The sequence below is a fragment of the Pinus tabuliformis genome, chromosome 8 (assembly GCF_031772625.1).
Source record: "Pinus tabuliformis cultivar Carrire ecotype Pingquan chromosome 8, CPIR1, whole genome shotgun sequence".
Taxonomy (NCBI): domain Eukaryota; kingdom Viridiplantae; phylum Streptophyta; class Pinopsida; order Pinales; family Pinaceae; genus Pinus; species Pinus tabuliformis.
Genome location: NC_142294.1, coordinates 1115287243 through 1115308608, shown reverse-complemented (window position 1 = coordinate 1115308608; position 21366 = coordinate 1115287243). Strand labels below are relative to the sequence as shown.

At 40.3% G+C, this 21366-nt stretch overlaps 1 protein-coding gene across 2 annotated transcripts in view; it reads left to right on the top strand.

Moving 5' to 3' along the window:
* LOC149239248 (NAD-dependent malic enzyme, mitochondrial-like) overlaps positions 1-21366 on the top strand; it is a 525613-nt gene that overhangs the window by 88098 nt on the left and 416149 nt on the right. The window lies entirely within an intron of this gene.

Genomic DNA, 21366 nt, shown 5'->3' with positions numbered 1-21366 from the left:
GCCATTTCTCTGTTCTTCTGTCGACTCCTCTGAGTCTCTCTACTTCCCTCCGGAAGTTCTGTCTTCGACTCCTGCTGAGTATCTCTACTTCCTGCCTGGAAGTTCTCTGATGGACTCCCTCTAAGTCTCGATTTCCCTTCTGGAAATCCTCTTGCCAATCGTCAAGTTGCACCACTCCGATCTTTTGTGCACCTGCAACACTGATCCAGATTCCTTGGTTAGAAATCCCCCTCAATAGTAACTCCCTCTACCTTGGTTTTGCCTTGTTAGGTACTATTCTACCCACAGTACTCCACCAGCTTCGCTCTCGCAAACTACCCACAGCTTCCAATGCCCCAACAACTGAAGGACTAAGCCTCTAGGCTCTGTGCAATCCAGCAGTGGCAAAACAACTTCCTTAGAAAACTGTGTTAACCCTCCTGGTCTTTGCATGGCTTTGCGTGAGCCTCTTTTTGCCCTCCTCAGCGTCTGCGCTGGCCTTTCTATGGGCCAGACTGATGACGCAATCCCTCCACGTCAACCCTTATTTTGTCGCTTTCTGCAAGGATCATCTTCTGTCACTCGGGACAACTGATTCTACTGCAAATTCTCTGCTTAGCTGATGCCTTCAGCTCTCCTGTGATCTACAACCACAATCTGATACCATGTTGAAAGTTCTAAGTCTATCCGTTAGAAATTTAATCTGGATTCTTCTGGTTTATTTCTTCTACTTGTTAATTCTGAACAAGTTATTTAAAACATATAAATAATGAAATAAGCACAATACAGTCTCAACATCTATAGATCAACAGCTAAAAGAAAACAAACACACAAGTGACACCATTATTTTGGACAACTCGTCCCCGGAAAAACCCAATGTGGGAAAACCGGTGCAACAATTCTGAGGGTTTATTTATTATGCAGTATATCCTTGAGTACAACTGGGTGCCAAACTGGCTCACCCGACGGAGGAAACCAACCGGCAGTAATACCTCTCTATTTCAAAACAGGTATTTAGAAAACCTGTCCCACGAAACCCTCTCCAACAACTCTAAAGCACTGCGTCAGCCTCACAACCCTCGGTGTCAGCCCTCTGAGGCACTGCGCAGCCTCTGGGACCGTATGCGTCACTCCTGATGCCCTCTGCATGCATGACGCAAGTCCTCTGGTCTCTGCGTTGTCTCTGCTGGGCTCTATGTGGCCTGCTTTGGATTTTGCGTCACCCACACAGGCCCCTCAGGCTCTGTGCAGTCTCTAACTGCCGCTTTGTGGCTCCTTCTGCCTCTGCGTAGCCTCTTCAGTCACTGTGTTGGCCCTTTGGTACTATCTTTGCCTCTCTGCTATGTACTCACTGCACCTCGCTGCAACTCAGATCACTTGTTCGAATTTTCTCAGCAAACCCCGCTCCAGAAAATCGAATTGACTTATCAATCTTGGTGTATTCTCAAACTGACCCTCAAGCCTCCTCTTATACTTTTCCTGTTGTTCCTTCAACGACCAAGATTAAATTTTTAATCAATGACTAAGATTAGATTTGGCTTGATCCATGACTTTTGGAACCTTCTAGCCCAGTTTTATATTAATACCCATTAATATTTTATTTTTCCCATGTTTAGACTTAGGAACTCCATTAAAATATTAATTAGTTTAATATCTCCCAAATGGGTACAATTTGTCCAAACCATTTATGGGTCTTGGAGATCTCATATGCTTTAGCATCTCCACCAATTTTCATGGATAGAGCACATCCGATGCTACCCCAAATCAACAACTTCTCTCTTATCTATGCAAATTGGTTCAAATAAAGACTTTAGATCAGGATGTTCATCTACGAATGGAAGTAATGTGTTGATGATATATATTGACTGGAAACAATCTCCATTCAAGGCACACTCAGTGTTGAAAATAGGCTATGTTACCCACAAAAAAGTGAGCAACCCCATAGGAAATTTTTTTCGCTTCCTTGGACTGCCGGTTGCCATATTAATCAGCAATGACATAATGTCATGGACTCTCCACATATTGCTCCAGCGAAATTTCTTTGTCCCATTCGACATTCCTTCTTGAAGGAAGGTGGGTCATCCACTAGCAGATACTCTAATCATTTTGTAATCATGTGCTTTTACTTAATGTTTTGGGGCATACTAATATGAATCAAAGGGTGATCCAGATGATTGATCGATATTGACTATATTCTTGTTCTCTCACTTCACTTGGGAGGTTAGTTTTTGACTGTAGTCTAGTGGGACCTCCTATGAGGCCTTGGGGTTATAGGAAGGACTCTAGTGGGGAGGCTTTGATTGAAGTAGCGTTCCCATGATATTCCATACTAACCACTTTCCTCATATTTTCTATTCCATATCCATTTTTTGAGTTGGTGGTCATCAATCATGGGGATTGGCACCTTCTCATCCCCATCCTTGAGTGTAGGCGGGAAAACTTTGCCGTGGAAGTTGATGCAACTAGAAGAGAGATAAAAGCAAAAGAAAGCCACAATGAAATAAAAAGATAAAATGCAAAATACGGTTGGGACAAAAATGAGTGCATGGGAAAAATCCTAGCATGAGTTCTAACCTCCTTATTAGCCATCACCCGATTCCTAGAGCACTTGATGCTCCATCCATAAGAAAGGAACTCTTGTATTGTCCCAACCTTTATGAGAAATAAACCGCCTCATTATTAAGGGTAATAAATGCTAATTCTCTCAAATGCAAGCTTGGGCTTCTCAGCTATGCACCCATATCGAAGCATTATCATAAAGAAGTAAAAGGTGCACTAGAGGGGTGGAAAAAGAAGGTCGAGAAAAGGAGTAACACAAGCCTCCATGATTTCTCCCTCCTTTCATCTATACACTCAAGATGTTGGACAACCATTAGTTGGTCACTTGGTTATGGCACATTGCCCTGAAGACATGCCCACTCCAATATCTACACATGCACCTATGGATTGATGGGTTAACTTGGGACCTGTCACTTCTCCTTGTTGATTTGGGGTAGCATCGGATGTGCTCTAGGCCTCAAATTTTGCAGGGAGTCTTGGGCACATGCATTCCAAAGAACCCATAAAATGTTTTGGGAAATTCCATCCATAGACGATTTTATTAAAATAATTAATATTTTTAATAGAGTTCCTAAGTCTAAACTTAGGAAAATTAAAATATCAATGGGTATTAATCTAATTGTGGGTGTAACTTCTAGAAAAAGACGAAGATCAAGTCAAAACAATCTGAGCCTTTGATTAGGAGTTAATCTAGGCCGTTGGTTGTCCAACAGGAAGATATAAGAAGGGGCTTGAGGGTCATTTGGAAAACACACCAATAGAGATCAAGAAATCGATATTCTGAAGTGAGAAGTTCTTAGGAGGAAAACTCAATTGAAGAGATCTCCTACAATTGAGGGGTAGGGATAGCTTTCGGAGAGAGAGATTTTCTCCGCCAAAGAATCATCAGCAGAGAGAGGTAGAGGGTGATCCAGTAGCCCAGACACAGAGGCTGACGCAGGGCTAGCAGGGCCACGCAAAGGTAACACAGAGGGTGAGAGAGAGTAGAAAATCTAGCAGCAGAGTCAGTTTCAATAGTTGGAAACCAGGGTGTGAGACCAGGAGGTTGAGAGCAGTGACTTTGGGTTGCAGATTGATTCCCCAGTTGGGTGACGCAGTGCCTAGGAGAGTTGACACTGGGACAATGTAGAGGCAGCACAGGGCCTACTAGGGGCACCTCATCCAGTGATCAGATCAACTGGGACGTTTTCTCATTGATTGTGTGAAGTAATCTCACAAAGCTTCTGCCAATATTTCTCTCTCTATAACTGAATAACCCTGTGAGGTATTCAATGATGTATTCAGATTTTGCTATTGCTTAATAATAATAAACCCTTAGAACTGTTGCACCGATTTTCCCGCATTGGGTTTTTTCGGGGACATTTGTCCAAAAATAACGGTGTCCTATGTGTTTGTATTTCCTTGCTCAGTTTCTATGTTTCAGAATTATATTTAATTTGGTGTAGGCTGCTTCAGTAATTTGCTTCAATATTTCAAGAAGAAATTTGAAATAAGTTTGTAATGTAATTTACAATCTAGGTGAAGTAGATTCAGTTGGTTGCAGTAGGATTCCTGAGGTTGTTAGATCTAGGAATTTTCACATGGTTTCAGAGCATTTGAGGTGAAACAGTTAGAGCAGGTCAACAGTGAAGCAAGGGCCAACTTGCTGCAACAAGCAGCAGTTTGAATCCCCTAAGGGATTGCGCAGTTCTAGCCAGGAGGGCTATCTTTTCAAGGTTGTCTCTCTGAGTGAGTCGACAGAGAGGTAAGACTGTCAGATCAAGAATTTTCCAAGGCAAAGGGAGCCACACAGAGCTTCAACACAGAGCTAGAGCGACACAGTTTTTTGCAAGCTTAGTGCTGGGCAGAAAAGTCATCAGAAAAAGGAAGCGTATTGCAGAGTGAGGGAATACTTCCTCAGTGGTTTTTTGCCGAGGAAATTAGTATTTCTCATTTGCACCAACCTTACCAGCTCCATTAGGGAGTATGTAAGCCAGCCTAGAAGCTATGCAGTAGGGAGCAAGAGGGAGTTATTTGAAAGTTTTCAAAGGAGATGGCAACCAGTGGCTTGAGGGACCAAGAGAGGTTGGACGAAGCGTCCAACTACGTCATCTGGAAGGCTAGAATGTCTTTCCTTCTAGATGAGCATGCCCTCAAGACGTACGTTGACAACGTGGTGGCTAAACCTACGGATATAGATTCGCTGAAAAAGTACAAGGTTAAGATGGCAAAGAACAAGAGGATGATCCTGGATGGAGTGAAGGATCATGTGGTGTGCCACGTTGCTAGCAGAGTGACTGCTAAGGAGATGTGGGATGCCTTGGCCACGTTATATCAGGGATCTTCCGAGCAGCGGAAGATGTACTTGGAGCAGAAACTGAGATCTGCTCAGATGCAAAAGGGAGAGCGTGTGGATCCATTCCTCACGAAGTTGAAGGAAACCCGTGATGAGTTGTCTGCTGCAAGGCATACACCTCAGGATTCAGAGTTGGTTAGACTAGCCCTCAATTCTGTCTTAGATGAGTGGCAAGTCTTTGTCCAGAGTATCCTGGGCAGAGCAGCATTGCCTAATTGGGATGAGATGTGGGCAACTCTAAAACAAGAGGAGCTGAGGAGAGACCTGGTCAAGGTCAAACTCGACGGAAGCAACAACAATAGTGGGTTGAAGCCGAAGGAGGGGGAGGATAATGCATCCCTTGCATCGAAGGGGCAGCAGGGGCAACAGAGACGAAAGAAGGACGTCTCCAAGGTAAGTGTTTCAGATGTGGCAAACCGGGCCACTATGCATCCCAATTTCCTTTGAAGAAAAAGAACAAGGATGAGAAGCACGATCCAAAGGTTGCAGCCGCGAAGATCGACGAGGAGTTCACCATGACAGTCGAAATACTTCCAGGAGGGAGGTGGGTTGATTTGGAGTTGTAGTTCGAAAGAACTACAGATGGGAAGGATCCTTGAGGAGTCCACCTCTTGGATCAATACCTTGCTATGGGATCCCAGTTTTGCAGTAGCAGGATGGACTAGTGTCAGATGATGCTGAGGAGTGACGGGGAGACAGTTGCAGTGGCTAGGGCCGCCAGAGACTGAACAACGCAGAGCAGAGTTGGCAGCAGTGCAAATGGCACAGAGTAGAGGTCAGCAACAACATAGTAGATTCAGAGGGTCAGTGCAGAGACTAGCAACAGTTAGTTCCAGCATTCACATGGTGTAATATTAAACACAATTAGTTCAGTAATTTTGGATGTTTTTCAGTTGCTTCTCTAAGCAACTGAGTTGCAGTACGGATGCAGTGTTAGCAGCATAGCAGATGCAGTATTTCAGAGGGAGTTGTAGTACAGATGTAGCTTTGGCAGTGGCAGTGTCAAAGGTAGCAGTACAGTTGCATCAGCAACACAGTAGTTGGTGGAAACCATGTCAAACTTCAGCAGCGTAGAGGACGATGCTTCAGAGTCAGAGATGTATGCAACAATAGTAAATTGCTAGAGCACATTCCTCGCTAAGAGGGAGCGTTGAATTGGGGTAGCATTGGATGTGCTCTTGGCCTCAAATTTTGCAGGGAGGCTTGGCCACATGCATTCCAAAGAACCCAGAAACCGTTCTGGGAAATTCCACCCAGAGACGATTTTATTAAAATAATTAATATTTTTAATGGAGTTCCTAAGTCTAAACTTAAGAAATTTAAATATTAATGGGTATTAATCTAATTGTGGGTGTAACTTCTAGAAAAAGGCGAAGATCAAGTCAAAACAATCTGAGCCTTTGATTAGGGGTTAATCTAGGCCGTTGGTTGTCCAACAGGAAGATATAAGAAGGGTCTTGAGGGTCATTTGGAAAACACACCAATAGAGATCAAGAAATTGATTTTCTGAAGTGAGAAGTTCTCCGAAGGAAAATTCGATTGAGTAGATCTCTAGCAGTTGAGGGGCAGGGATAGCTTCCGAAGAGAGATATTTTCTCAGCCGGAGAATCATCAACAGAGAGAGGCAGAGGGTGATCTAGTAGCCCAGATGCAGAGGCTGATGCAGGGCTAGCAGGGCCACGTAGAGGCAACATAGAGGGTGAGAGAGAAAGTAGAAAATCTAGCAGCAGAGTCAGTTTCAGTAGCCGAAAGCCGGGGTGTGAGACCGGGAGGCTGAGAGCAGTGACTCTGGGTTGCAGATCGATTCCCCAGCTGGGTGATGCAGTGCCTAGGAGAGTTGACATTGGGACAACGTAGAGGCAGTGCAGGGCCTACCAGGGGCACCTCATCTAGTGATTGGATCGGTCGGGACTTTTTCTCAGTGATTGTGTGAGGTAATCTCAAGCTTCTGCCAATATTTCTCTCTCTGTAATTGAATAATCTTGTAAGGTATTCAATGATGTAATCAGATTGTGCCATTGCTTAAGAATAATAAACCCTCATAATTTTTGCACCAGTTTTACCGCATTGTTTTTTTCGGAGACATTTTTCCAAAAATAACGGTGTCCTATGTGTTTGCATTTTCTTGCTCAGTTTCTATGTTTCATAATCATATTTAATTTGGTGTAGGCTGCTTCAGTAATTTGCTTCAAAATTTCAAGAAGAAATTTGAAATAAGTTTGTAATGTAATTTACAATCTAGGTGAAGTAGACTCAACGGGTTGTAGTAGGATCCTTGAGATTGTTAGATCTAGGAATTTTCACACCCCTTGGGGGTTGGAAACACTTAATAGGCTTATTTATCTAGCCATTCCTAAAATAAGAGAGGGAACACTTACATGGGACTTGGTTTAGTTAGATATTTGAAAGTGATCTTTGTGTGAAGTATTCGTTGTGCACCTTGTGAAATTTCCACGATGGCAGCTACTGGATATTATTCTCCTAACTTATGCATTTTATTTGTCTTTTGTAAATTTATTTACGGTAAATAATGAATAACTTACAACTGCAATCTTTGACAAATATTGATCTTCATTGGAAAAATGTACTGGATACTCACTGTCTCCCTCTGCAAACCAACTCGGCCTCCTCATAGCCACTAACACTCTCTCGTGGCACTCACACAGCCTGCCTGAAATGCACATTGCTGGCTGAAGATAATTCACACAGCCTCTGGCAATGCTTCCCAACAAGTCGTTCTACCTCTTGTAGCTATGAGACCCACTCGCTCTACCTCCGAGATATAGATCCGACAACTAGCAACTGAAACGTGGTCTCTCTGGCAACTCGCACTACTAATTCAACCTCCTTTGCAAATAAATTCGGCCTCATCTTCCTCTCTCTTTGACACTAGAAAATCTGAGGAAAATCTGCTCTGGAATCCTGCTCCCAAATCTCTACTGAAACCCCACTGCTTGGTGTCTCCCTAACATCAAATGCATCCATGCTGAATTGCTGCAACTGGGTAAGTCGAACCACTTGACTCACTTGATGTCTTCTTGAACCCCATCGACCCTGCTCTTATAAGCTTCTGTTGGGTAATGAACGACCATTATCACATCTCAATCGATGGCTATGATCATCTTGACTCTGTTAATTAAATTTTCTGGAAGTCACCAGAGCAAAATCAACCTCCCTCAATTAATCTGATTTAATTAACCACTTTTCCTAAGTTAGAGTTAGGAAATATTTAATTATTGATTAATTTATCTAATTGAGGTGTTTGTAAGGCTTTTCTCGTGAAACGTTTGGCTGGTTTTGAAGATCCTATGTTCCTTATCCTCTTAGACACGATAGCGGCATAGAGACTAGAACACTTGTCCACTGCTACCCCAAAAACTAACACTTCCTCTTCATGAGAAAGGTGTTCTCCACTACCCCCATTAGCTCCCTGAAGTAGACAAACTTTGCCCTACCCATGGCCTTCGTAAGTATAACAACCACTTGCTGATCTGTGGGAGCATGTTGTAGCCGAACTGATCCATGATGTTGGTGTTTGACTTTTGTGATACAACTGGTTGCCATAAATTAGCAAACCTTTGGTAAATTCATTCCTTCACTTCTACTAGTTGATCTAACCTCCTAGAATCTACTTGGCCCATCTAAATCAATTCGGCCTCCCTTTGAGACCCTGAATCAACTTTTGTAATTGCGTTATGGCAAACTCCGACAAACTCGCACTACTGGAAAATAACTTAGCCTCCATTGGAAAATCAAGCCAACAAACTGGGAACTACTACTTTGCAAATCGATTTGAATCGCAAAGTATCTCGTTGCCCTGACAACTCCCTCTGCCTTGGTTAGCTAGCACTCCTGAAGGGACTGCATCCTCCCTGGAAATAGATCTCCCTCTGCCATTGAGAATTAGAAATATCTTCAAAGAAAATCCTCCAGTAATCACTGTCCACCATGCTACTGTGCTACTCTGATTCACCTACCACATACTGTAGTTGAACCAATCTGCACTTCCAGTCTGCTACTCTGATTTCACAATGTTGATGCTTCTGCACTGGAGTCTCTTTGGTTGGAACTGCACCTTGCTATCTGCAATTGGCCAATTCTCACTGTCTCCCACTTGCCTCTGAGCTACTGCTATAATTGCAAACCTGTGTATTGATCTCACCTGATCTACTGTATCACTGCAACTAGCTCTGCAACTGTCTATTGAGTATCTGACTGCACCTTGCTCCCTCTGCAACTAGCTCTGCACTGTCTCTTGAGTATCTGACTGCGCCTTGTTGACTCTTTGATCCTCCTACTACTTAACTCTTGGGCTCCCGTAGCAAAGGTAGTGGTCCAACTAAGGAATCACATACATCAACTGGATATGATCTACTAATCAAGCCCTTCTGATCTAGATCTCCTTGTTGTTCCTTCCTCGAACCCTACCCGATTTGACATACTGGAGTGTCATACTCCTCCTTCTGGAGGTGCTGCTACTATTAGTTTGAATTCATCCTCCAACCTGGTGGACAAATATTCGATCTCTGCTGAAGCAGCTGTCTGCTTACTGTGAAAATTCCGATATGGAATCCTATTGCAGCAACTAGTATTATTTCTTTTAACTGATAAATTAATTATTCAGTTTATTGCTACAACAACATCGAAATAAACACACTGCAACCTTCAAAAATAAAAAAAATTGTGGAAATAAATAGTGCTGGAACTGAGAAAGTACTAGCATACAGATAAAAATTAACATCGTTGTTTTTGGACAAAAGTCCCCAGAAAAACCCAATGCAGGAAAACTGGTGCAGCAGATGAGGGCTTTATTTTATTATGCATTAGTGAAAATCTGAGTACAATCTATGGATGCCCAAACAGCAATCGAAATAGCAAGAATATTTGGCCAAAATTATCTAAGGGAATTATCCTTCTTCCGCAAGCAATCCTGACACAACTTCACTTCATAAAAATAGTCGTCCAAACCCCAGCGTGAGCCCTTCTGCATTGCCTCTGCACTGTCTTCCACACTTGTGGCTCAAATCTGCCTCTGATGAAGTCGTTTTGCTTGCTTCTGCTAAGGAAATTGTCTCTTCGGTACTCTGGACCCTTTGCCTGACCTCTAGAACTAAGAACGAGTTTCCCTCCAGCAAAATCGAGTTGCTTCTAAAGCAACTGCGCAGTCCTTTGCGTTGGAATAACTCGACCTCCTTGTTGCTGCCTCTCCGGATCTGGAAAACTTCCTCTGGATCACTGTCTCTACCCCTCACTGAACTTGTTTCGATCTCTGGCTCTTCGGAAACTGTTGCTGCTCCCTGGAAATCGATCTGGAAGAAAATCGAACTGCAGAAGTGTTTTCTCTATCACCACATCGACCTCCTCTTATGATCCTTTGTTGGAGCACCAACGACCAAGATTAATACATAATCGATGGCTAGCATCATCTCTGGATTGATTCGTATGTGTTTTTAGACGATTCTCGCTTTGACTTAATTAATACTGATTAATTAACCATATTCCCTAAGTTTAGACTTAGGAAATATTTAAAAACTGGTTAATAATCTAATTAAGTCATTTCTAGGCGGAATTTCCATAAGCGATTTTTGAGTTTTGGAGATCTCATGTATTTTAGCCTCTCCACCAAATTTCGTGGCTAGAACACATCCGATGCTACAAAAACTAACACTTACCCTTCTTTCGCAAAAGGGATAGTGCCTGATCGATGTGTCCATGTCGTCCAGCCATCATCATTAGTTTCACTTACAAGATGTTATGTAAACCTTTTCTGCATGTGTATAATGTAAATAAATTCAGCAGATCCGTGTCGTATATGTAATTGCCTAAGTAAACCTACTTTTTTGGTGACGATCTACATTCCGGGAGGTTTTTTGTCTCACCGATCTATTCTCGGATCGTCGACAGAGTTTTCCTTCAGTCTTACCCCAGAGCCGGAATGGATTTTGTCACTGGGATCTTAGGCGAGTCCTAGTGTTCTAGATCGAGTCTATGTAAAAGTGATTTGGGAATAATCCTAACTATTTGGTTAGGTTATTTTATTACAAATTGCTTGGTCTGCTGGATTATATTTGTGTCGTAGAAATGGTTAGTCTGTGAGGGTCTTTAACAAATGGGTTTTCCCCCTTGAGATGTAAAAAATATGAAAATTATGATGTAAAGTGTGTCGAGTGTTGGAAAAATAATTTATCCCCTCATAGGTTAATTAATTAAATTTTCTGGCTAAAAATTAATTAAAATCCTAAGCCAGAAATTTAATTAATGTTATGTCTTAGGTAAATTTAAATTCTCCAAATGTAAAATTCGTCGGTCCTTAAAAAATCAAATTTTAAATGGTCTCGGGACTAAGGTAAATTAATTATTTTGCTAAATTTTAAGCCTTTGGTCCCTGGGGGTTAAGTCAAAGTCAACTTTTTGAGGAAATTAACTCAAATTTTTTATTTTTGAGTTAATTAAAATGCATTTAATTGAAAAATTCGAATTTCTTCAAGAATTTAATATTTCGATGGATGAGATTAAAAGAAATTTTAATTCTCATCGATGACCGAGATTGCTTTGATGAGGATCACTCGAACTAGCCGTTGGAGGATTTATCTTTAAATAGGAGGTCATTTGTCAGTGGATACATCCGACCTTTGAGTCATGTGCTAAGCAAAAAACTCGTGTGATTTTTTTTCGGATAATAAAGAAAGAGTTTGGGTTAATTTTCGCCAGTGTTACTTTTCATGGAAATAGAATAAGATGTGTCATTTTCATGTGTAATTTTTTTTAGCCATTGATGATAGCTTCTAAAAAGTGATTTGAGTACAGGTATCTTGCTCAGTCGCTTAGGTTTGAATAATAATTTAAACTCTGAATGTCATAGCAGGTATCTCTATTTGTCTGAATTTTATTATTGTTCTCTTGCTTTATTTTGATCGCTGAATTGAGTTTTACAGGAAAGTCTTGATTTTTAGATTCTCGGGCGTTAGGGGAAATTTTCAGTTGGACCAGCCAACTCCTGATTTGTGTTTTCTGAAGAGCCCAGTAAAATTACTCTCGGGCTTATCATAAGATTTTTGTTGGTGATGCACGAAGGGTTTCGAGTTAGCACTTTCTTAAAATTTAAAAAATTTAATTTTGTGTGTGGGAAATTGATAGATTTAGTTGTTGAGAGCCTTATATTATCAGATCTGGTAGCGGAGTTGGACTCATACTCCTCAAATCTGATAGATCTACCATTCTTGTACATAGATCTGTGAATTATTTTTGGTTTTTTGACTTGGGATTTTCTGGGTTTTAGTTTTTATTATTGTATATATCGTTTGAATGTTTTCTTGTTGTTGTGCAGTTACAGATCTGATGAAGAAATCCGTGTAGATTCCAGATCTAGGCCTTGGAGGGTAAGATCTGGATCTCTAGGGTTTTATTTGCATAATTTTGTAGGGATATTATTCAAAAGATTTTGCAGTCCAAGGTTTTCAAAAGGTTTTAAATCTGGAAATATTTATAAGGGTTTCAAATAAATTTAAAGAAAGGGGATTCAATATTTAATTAAGATTTCCGGAAATTTATCAGAGTTTTTGGGCCACCATTTTTTCTGATTAGTTTCTTTCATTTGCCACCTGGTTTTTGGGATTCACTGTGCAATTCCAAATTTTTTTTTAAACCCTTCTGCTGCAGCATTCCCGTAGTCATTTTTTCTTACATTTTCTTCGTGGCCTCCTCCTTGCAAAAAACGGGTTTCCTAAACCCTTGTTGCTTACAAACCCTCGCACCTGCAAGCTATCTCTTGCTTTCCCTCGCCATTCATCTCCCTAACTCTTTGCGCTCCTACGAGTTGCCCTCCTTTCCTACCCACGGATCTCCTCATCCCCCGTCCAACTCCTTCCCTCCTCACTCTGCGGCATTATTTCTGTCCGAATAGATCTGCGTTCACCTACCTTCCAGCCCACAACAGTCTTCTCCATTCCCATCTGCAACTATTTGTGTGGAACTCTCGCTCCTCACCTACGTCCTCCATCTGCTCCAAACATGCAAACAAACCCTCAAACGCTAGCCTAAGTCCACTGCCCACACATCCTCCATTCTCGTTGCTGCAAAACCATCGTTGGTCCAGCTCCTCATCACCTGCACGCTGCCTCTATCATCCTTCTGCCCACAATCTCCATTCCATTGTCGAGCCTTTTCGACCTGCACATTGTAAACAAACAAAGCACCCTTTTTGTTTTCCATTCGACTTTCTTATGCTTTAAATTTTCTTAGGGTTAGTTCTTTCCCAACTTTCGATTTTTTTTTTAAATACATTAGCTTAGTGCGTTTTCATTTGATATTTCTTTTGGTTATTGTTTTTTTTATTCATTTTAATTTAACTTTTTGTCTTTCTTTTTGTATTGTTATGAGTTTAGTTTTGATTTTTTATTTTCTAAGTTTGGTTAGGTTTCATTTCGTTTTGACTTTAATTTGATTTTTGTTTGTTTGTTTGTTTGTCTTTTTTTTTTTCCATTTAAAAAAATCTAAAACATTTAGAAAATATTTAAAAAACATAAAAATTCTATATTTTAAAAATTATAAAACATTAAAAAATATAAATAAATTTAAATTATGGTGAATAAGGAATTAAATTAAAAGAGGATTTGCACTTTCATATTAAAATTTTTAATGCGGCCTATGGCCCATTAAAATTTCAATTTATTAATCCGTTTGATTTACTTTGTCATATTAAAAATTTAATTTCTTCATTTATCACATTAAATTAATTTCATAAGGAACAACTAAATTGATTACATAAATTTCCTTGGTGTCATTCTGTGGTAATATTTCTCTATTGTCAGGTGAGATTAATGTTTAAAAATTTATATTGGCGATAGGAGAAAGTTAATTAATTCTAGATTTGGGTCATTAATGAAAATCATTTTAAATCTGGAATCTCTTGCATGATAGAGTTTTGGGCGTTTACATTTAATCGTTCATGATTGTCATTATTCGTCACATTTGTAAATTGCTTTGGATAACTTGTTTTTACTTAATCTATGGTTAATCGAATACGAAGGCACTGGTCTATAATCATTTCTATCCTGTGGATGTGTCTTGTGTTTAATCTATTCATCTCAGTTAACCAAGATTTGTCCTAAATTCATTAGGTTTTCCATCTTCAAGTCTCTTAGACCCTGTGTTCCACATGCTATTCTCATTTATTCACCTTAGGGACTACCCCCCTTGACTTGTCTAGGAGAGAGTCTGAACGGAGTGAGTAAGGATTAGAGTGACAACCCTTACTCTGAGGAGAGAATGAATCGTCAGATCACTTCATGTCTAGAACATATCGTGACCGTCGGATTGTAAGTTACAAAAAGTACATATTAAAGAAACACACTTTACCTAACTATACACTAGACCAACTTATACTTAATTATTTCCTATGCGTCGGAATATCCTAACATCCCTCCTTAAGAACAACTTGGGATAGGATTGAAGAATGTACAAATATGATACAATAGGAGAAGGAAGGAGGCATTAGAGCCTATCCCCCCATAATGACAACTTCCTGAACTCCAACCATAAATCGAAGTTTAGTAAACTTTGCCTCTGTGAGAGCCTTTTTAAAGATGTCTGCAACTTGATTATCAATTGAACAATATTTCACTTCAAGAACATGGTCATGAATGAACTTTCTCATGAAGTGCATGTGTAGTTGAATGTGTTTGCTGCGTTGATATTGGATTGGATCTTTGCATAGTTAAATGGAACTTTGATTATCACACCAAAGTGTAGCCGGATGTTGCTTCTGAAAACCAAACTCTGACAGGCTCTGACGAAGCCATAGGGTTTCCTTGCTTCAACGACGCCACGATACTCTGCTTCTGCTAAAGAAAGAGAAATGGCACTTTGTTTCTTGCAAGCCCATGTAATAGGTCCAAAACCAAGAGTAAAGACATAACCTGCAGTAGACTTCCGATCATTAGGGTCACCATCCCAATCAGAATTAATGAAACCAACCAATAGAGGAGATGCTCCTGCACTGTAATGAATCCCAAACTAAACTTTACCTCGAACATAACGAAGTATTCTTTTCGCTGCTTTCCAATGACTTTCATGTGGTTTGTTGTGCATAAACTGAGCAACAAGGCCAACAACAAAGGAAAGGTCACAACAGGGATGGGTCAGATACAAAAGTTTTCCAACAAGATGACGGTATAAGGTAGCATCAACTTCAGGGGAAGTATAAGTGACTGAAAGTTTGACTCCAGACTTAAAGGGATAAGGGGTTGGCTTACAGTCTTCCATGTGAGTGGCGTAGAAGATCGCAGGAATACTTGGACTGAGAAACGGAAATACTTTCTTTGGATTGCAAGACTTGAAGACCAAGAAAATAATGCAAGTGTCCTAAGTATGTCATTTCAAACTTTTTTTAAGGCTAGACTTCACATGGTTTATAAGGTTTGGATCACTAGCAATAAGGATAAGATCATCAACATAAAGAACAAGAATGATAAGTGACTTACCCACTTTCTTGGTGTAAACAGTGTTGTCAGAATGACACCTAGAAAAGCCAGTATCTAAAAGAAAGCTATCCATTTTGGCATACCAAGCTTGAGGGGTTTGTTTGAGACCATAAAGGGATTTCTTAAGCCGACATACAAGGCTAGAGTATTTTTGTATAAAGCCAGGAGGTTGTTCCATATAGATTTCTTCATGCAAGTCCCCATGCAAGAAGGTTGTCTTAACATCAGTCTGATGGACTTCCCATTTGAAAGAGGCAGCAAGGGAAAAAACAAGGCGGATAGAGTTCATTTTGGCAACAAAGGAGAAGGTTTCAGTATAGCCAATGCCTTCAACTTTTGAAAAGACCTTAGCAACAAAATGAGCTTTATGTTTATCAACTTTTCCATCTGGTCCAAACTTGGTTCTGTAAAGTCATTTGCATCTAACAAGTTTTCGTCCTTTGGGAAGAGGAACAAGGTCCCATTTATTTTGCCAATAATGAACGATATTCTTCATTCGTAGTTGTGTCCCAATCTGGATGGCTTGAGGCTTTTGCAAAGGTGTCAACATCATAATTCGTTGAAACTTGAGCTAGTAAAGAAGAGGCTCTATGGAACTGAGAACGTGTACGACGTTGATCTGTAGGATCACCTACAAGAGCACCTGCTGCATCCCGAGTAGCGTGGATCCATTTTGGAAGCTGAGGAGCTGGAGGAAGATCCCAAGGAGGTGGTGGAGGATTGTCATCCTCGCTGTCATCATCTGAAGAAGGAATATTTTCAGAAGTAGAAGAGATAGAGAGAGATGGCACATCCGTTGAACTAGGCTTGTAGGCCGATATATTTTCATCAAACTTTACATCCATTTTAATGATAATATTTTTGGAGTTAGGTTGAAGAAGTCTATATTTTTTGACCTCTTCAGCATATCCAACAAAAATACATTTTTCACTCTTATGTTCTAAGGCTTTATGTTTCTCATCTGGAATATGGGCCCATGCTTCACTTCCAAAAACACAAAAGTGACTTACATTTGGTTTAATTGAGCTCCATGCTTCTTCTGGAGTGATATTCTTTAAAACCTTAGTAGGAGTGCGATTTACTATGTAATTTGCATAGTTAATTTCTTCTGCATAAAAATTAATACTAAGTCCTTTAGATTGAAGCATACACTTAGCCATTTCCTTTAAGGTGCAATTCTTCCTTTCAGCTACACCATTTTGCTGTGGAATATATGGAACAATATGTTGCAATTGAATTCCATGCTCAGTGCAAAAGTTGATGAATTTGTTGTTAACATATTCTCTGCCATTATCAGATCTTAGCTTAAGAATTTGATGTCCAAATTGTTTCTCAACAAAGGCCTTAAAGGCCAAGAACATGTTAAAGACTTCACTCTTGAGTTTTAAAAAGTATACCCAAGTGCGTCTGGAAAAATCATCAATTAAAGTTAAGAAATACTTGTACCCAGAGAATGAAACAACTGGAGTGGACCACATAAATCACTATGCACAAGTTGTAAAGGGGATGAGGTGCACCAAGAGGCACATTTTTCAAAACTATCCCAATGATGTTTTCCGAGTACACATCCGGAACAAACACCATCTTTGCAAGATACCATAGGAAGACCTGTCACCATATTTTCTTTATATAGATTTTGAAGGGAGCGATAGTTTAAGTGACCAAATCGCTCATGCCAAAGTTTGCTCACTTTATCATTATGAGCAACAAATACCGAGGGAAGAGTTGATGACCCAAAGTTGTCAAACTTATACAACCTTGTAGAATCATCAGCAATGCCAGTAGCTAAAATCTGTCTAGGATCTCTTGGGTCCTTAAGTACAACATCATGATGTGAAAATTCGATGGTTTTACCTTCACCTGAATGAGTTATCTGATATACAGATAGAAGGTTGCAGGATAAGGTAGGAAAACATATATATTTTTGGTGTTACAATCATTTAAAGATGAAAACATGGCTTTGTTTTTGGCCATGTGATAAGAAGATCCAAAATCAATGAGCCACTCATGAGAATGAGAAGAAGTAGATACATTTAGTGCATAACCAGACCGGGATGCTTGACAACCACAAGCAGAGAGTGTTATTCCCGAAGATGAAGTTCAAGTTGAAGAGTGCTCTAAATGGATGTTAAGCTTCTTCATTGCTGCTTCTAAGGCTTCCATCTTCTTAAAGCATTTGGATTCTAAGTGGCCATCACGATTACAAAAGTTGCAATGTCTATCAGTCTTCTTCCCTTTGTTTTTATTTGTCTTATCATTTTGTTGAGTTGATTTTTCATTTTGAGACTGAAATTGCTTAGGACCCTTGTTTGGTTTAGGACCATTCTTTTTAGGATGCTGCTTCTTAGGATTCTTTGAATTTGGTTGCTGCTGGGCTGCTAAGGCTTTCTTAGAAGAGTTTCCAGTATTAAGAAGACCAAGATGTAAGAGTTTTTCTTGTTCTCTTATTAAAGAATCACAAAAGGCATCAAAAGAGGGGGACTTGTAGTCTTTTCCTTGAGAAATAAAGGCTTCTCTAATGGAATGGAAGGTGGAAACAAACACAGGGTAGACTGGTCCTAACTTAGTAAGAATGGAATAGATAAGGTTACCATCTTCCTTCTTAACCTCAACACCTTCCAACAGAACTCTAAGGGTCTTGAACTTGGACAAAAAATCTTTAATAGTAGAAAAAATATTGGGGTCCAAAGTAAGCAACTCATTTTCGAGTTGATGGGCTTTAATTTCATTTTTAATTCCAAAAACAATACTAAGCTTTTTCATTGCTTCATCGGGGGTATTAATTTTTGTGATGGAATCTAAGGTCTGGAGAAATAGACATCCTTATCAAGCCACATGCTTGATCTTTCTTATTTTCCCATTTGGTTAGCTTATCTTCATCTTTAGGTTTAGACGCTTGGCCTGAGGCTACTCTATAAAGACCTTTACTTCTAAGTAAATCCACCATGTAGCATAGCCATTGGAAGTAGTTAGTGTTGTTAAGAATAACTAGGCATGGAATTTTCATTCTAAAAAAAACTAAAGCTGTAGATGCTGAAACTAAGTGTTCCAATGGAAATACCTCAAAAAATTAAGCTGATTAAAAAAAGGCTTCCGGAAGAAGAAGTTATGCCTTTTTGAAGAAAAGTTGTTGAAGATGCCAAGGAACCACGTGAATGTTCAAAAGCTGATGATAATGTTATATTTAAAACACCCCCCCTCCCAAAATTAATCTAATTAGCTCACCTTTAAAAAAAAATATTACTTTATGTGACCCACTTTTATAAATAAGTGAAAGTCACTTTTACAATGTTACTTTATTAACTATCCACTAAATTGTAACTTAAATAAAAGATAAAATGACTTTAGAATTATAAGTGAGTCACTTTTTATAATGAGTGAGAACACTTTTACATAAAGTAACTTTAAAACATAAGTTACTTGTGCTTTTTGAAAAAGTAACTCAACAAAAAAAAAGACTTGAACTGAAGACCTCTATTATCATAAAGTAATTTTAGGCCAAGTGAGCTAGTTAAAAGATTTAGTAATTGTTGTAAAAGAGGAAGGGGTCTTTTTTTTTTTTTTTCTCAACGAAGATTTGGGGTGCATGCTTGCTGGAAAAACCCCTTTTTGCCTACAAAACAAAAAAACAACCACACAAACCAAACAAACAAAAATATCCAAGCCTTATGCCTTAAAGTTAGATTTGGGGTTAGTCCTCCAGAAACTAGATATTTTCTTTGATGTTTTTGATTTTCTGAGGTCACACTAAGGCGCGGCGGAAAAGAGCATACACATGAGATAAATCATTTCTTTTTGTTTTTGGTTTGCCCAGATCGGACAGAGTCGCGGGGCAAAGAGAATATGTAGAAATGAAAGGTACAAATCCAGTAATAATTTTTTTTATAGATGACTATAAACCGAAATAAACAAAGATAAATAACTATAATTGCAAATAAAGGCTATATACCTCTAGATTTGAAAAATGACGTAGCTAGGGCTATCGGAAACATTTTCGCGTGAAACGGAAGGGGTTCCTCACTAGAACAGATGCTCCTAATACAGTGGAGGAGTCAGCTCGGCTCGAAAGAGGTCAGAAATAGTAGATCTAGGAATCGACAGTCGGATGCAGTTGGACTAGCTTCAAATTTGGATTTCCAACGGATGCAGCCCTTGGAAAACACCTAGCGCTGCCTCTTGGCTCTGCGTCAGTTCTGCTAGCCTCTGCACAACTATTAATGCCTCTACGTCAGCTCCTTGGCTCTCTGCGTCAGCCCGTTGGCCCTCTGCGTCACCCACGCTGGCCTCCTTAGCCTCGCATAAGTCCCAACTGCCTTTGCGTCAGCCTCCCCAAGCTCTGCTCTGTCTCTCTGGCACTATCTTTCCCTCTCTGCTATGTATTCTCGACCTTGTGCCAAACTGCCCCTCGTTGCAACAAGTCACTAGCTCGATTATCTCAGCAAAACCCCACTCCAGAAATCGAACTGACTGATCAATTTGGTGTATCTCTAACTGACCCTCAAGCCTCGTCTTAAACTTTTCCTGTTGAGTCTTCAACGACTGAGATTAAGTCCATAATCTACAACTAAGATTAGATTTAGCTTGATCCATGTCCTTTAGAACATTCTCAACCAGTTTTATATTAATACCCACTAATATTTTAATTTTCTTAAGTTTATACTTAGGACCCCATTAAAAATATTAATTATTTTAATATCTCTCCAACCAGGTGGAATTTCTGCAAACGATGTTTGGGTATTGGAGATCTTATGTGCCTTAGCCTCTCCACTAGGATCCCAAGCCAACTTGATCAAAGTGAAGCCCCCCTTGCTCCACTCACAATCCTGCCAGATATGTGCATTAGAACCCCTATGTCTATCACCAATAAGTAGAGCATCCTAACAATGTAAAACTCTACCCAAATCCTCATGACGCTGCTCTACCGAATAGTCCACCCCATGCACTCTGATTGTGGGCCCTTGAAGATACAACTCAATCCCTATGCGAATGAAGCCTCTCCTGCATGAGCTCCTCATGAAATCCTTTTGCTGGCCATCCTGCCATGTTTATGAAGTCTCCCACGCCCTTAGCAAATCACTGAAACTCGATGGAGAATCTTGATGACCCTCCCCTATAGAAACCAGCTCACCCCTATGGGTATCTAAACTGCTAAGTACTATGATGCTAGGGTCCCATGCCCAATGCAGCAAGAAACTATCCTGCTGACCCCGCGACACCTTGGTCATCACTAACTGTCTAACATGCTCGTACCAGAGCCTCCTCTCGCATAGGTCTCGGCAACAATCTATGCGATGATCAAGGTTAGGCCCAACCTGCCAAAGCGACCCAATAGTGTCAGTGCCTATCCCTCCATGGTTGGCCCTAATCTTGAGCAACAATCTACCTTGCCCTATGGTGAGGGCTTCAGTGATTCCCCATGTGTCTACCTGTGAATGAATTAATTCGCATGTTATCTTGCCCATGCTCACTGAGTAGTGGAGTATCCCACCAATCCACTAGATCCCATAACCATACTAGAGGTCCACAACCCCCAATCCTCTCTGCTTGTCGCTGTGATATGCTGCTAGCTGTTGGGACTCCTTCGTGCCCCGTCTTTGACTCCTGTAGGTATCCAATAGGTAGGCACCGAGCATCAAGAACCCGTGTTGCAAATAACCAACTGCTCCGCACCTGCCAAATCACACAGCAAGATCTACTTTCCCAACCCCTGATGATGTGCCCTGGACTTGCTGGAAGCCTAGGCATCATCCTGCCAACAAGGGCTACAATCCCTTGCACCTCATGCTCACTTAATGTCTCAAGTTGTCGAGATTGAAAATCACCATACAACTCCCTCTCGGTCACTTCCCCAAGTGTGAGCCTAGGGTTGGAACATATGCTACCTCAACAATCAACCATGCTATCCCTAAGCCTATATCTGTTAACTTGTACACCTACCAAGTGTTTCAATTGGGGAATCTCCTCCTAGCCCATGACATGCGGTGTCTCATCCAACTGCCTAGGGTGAGCCTC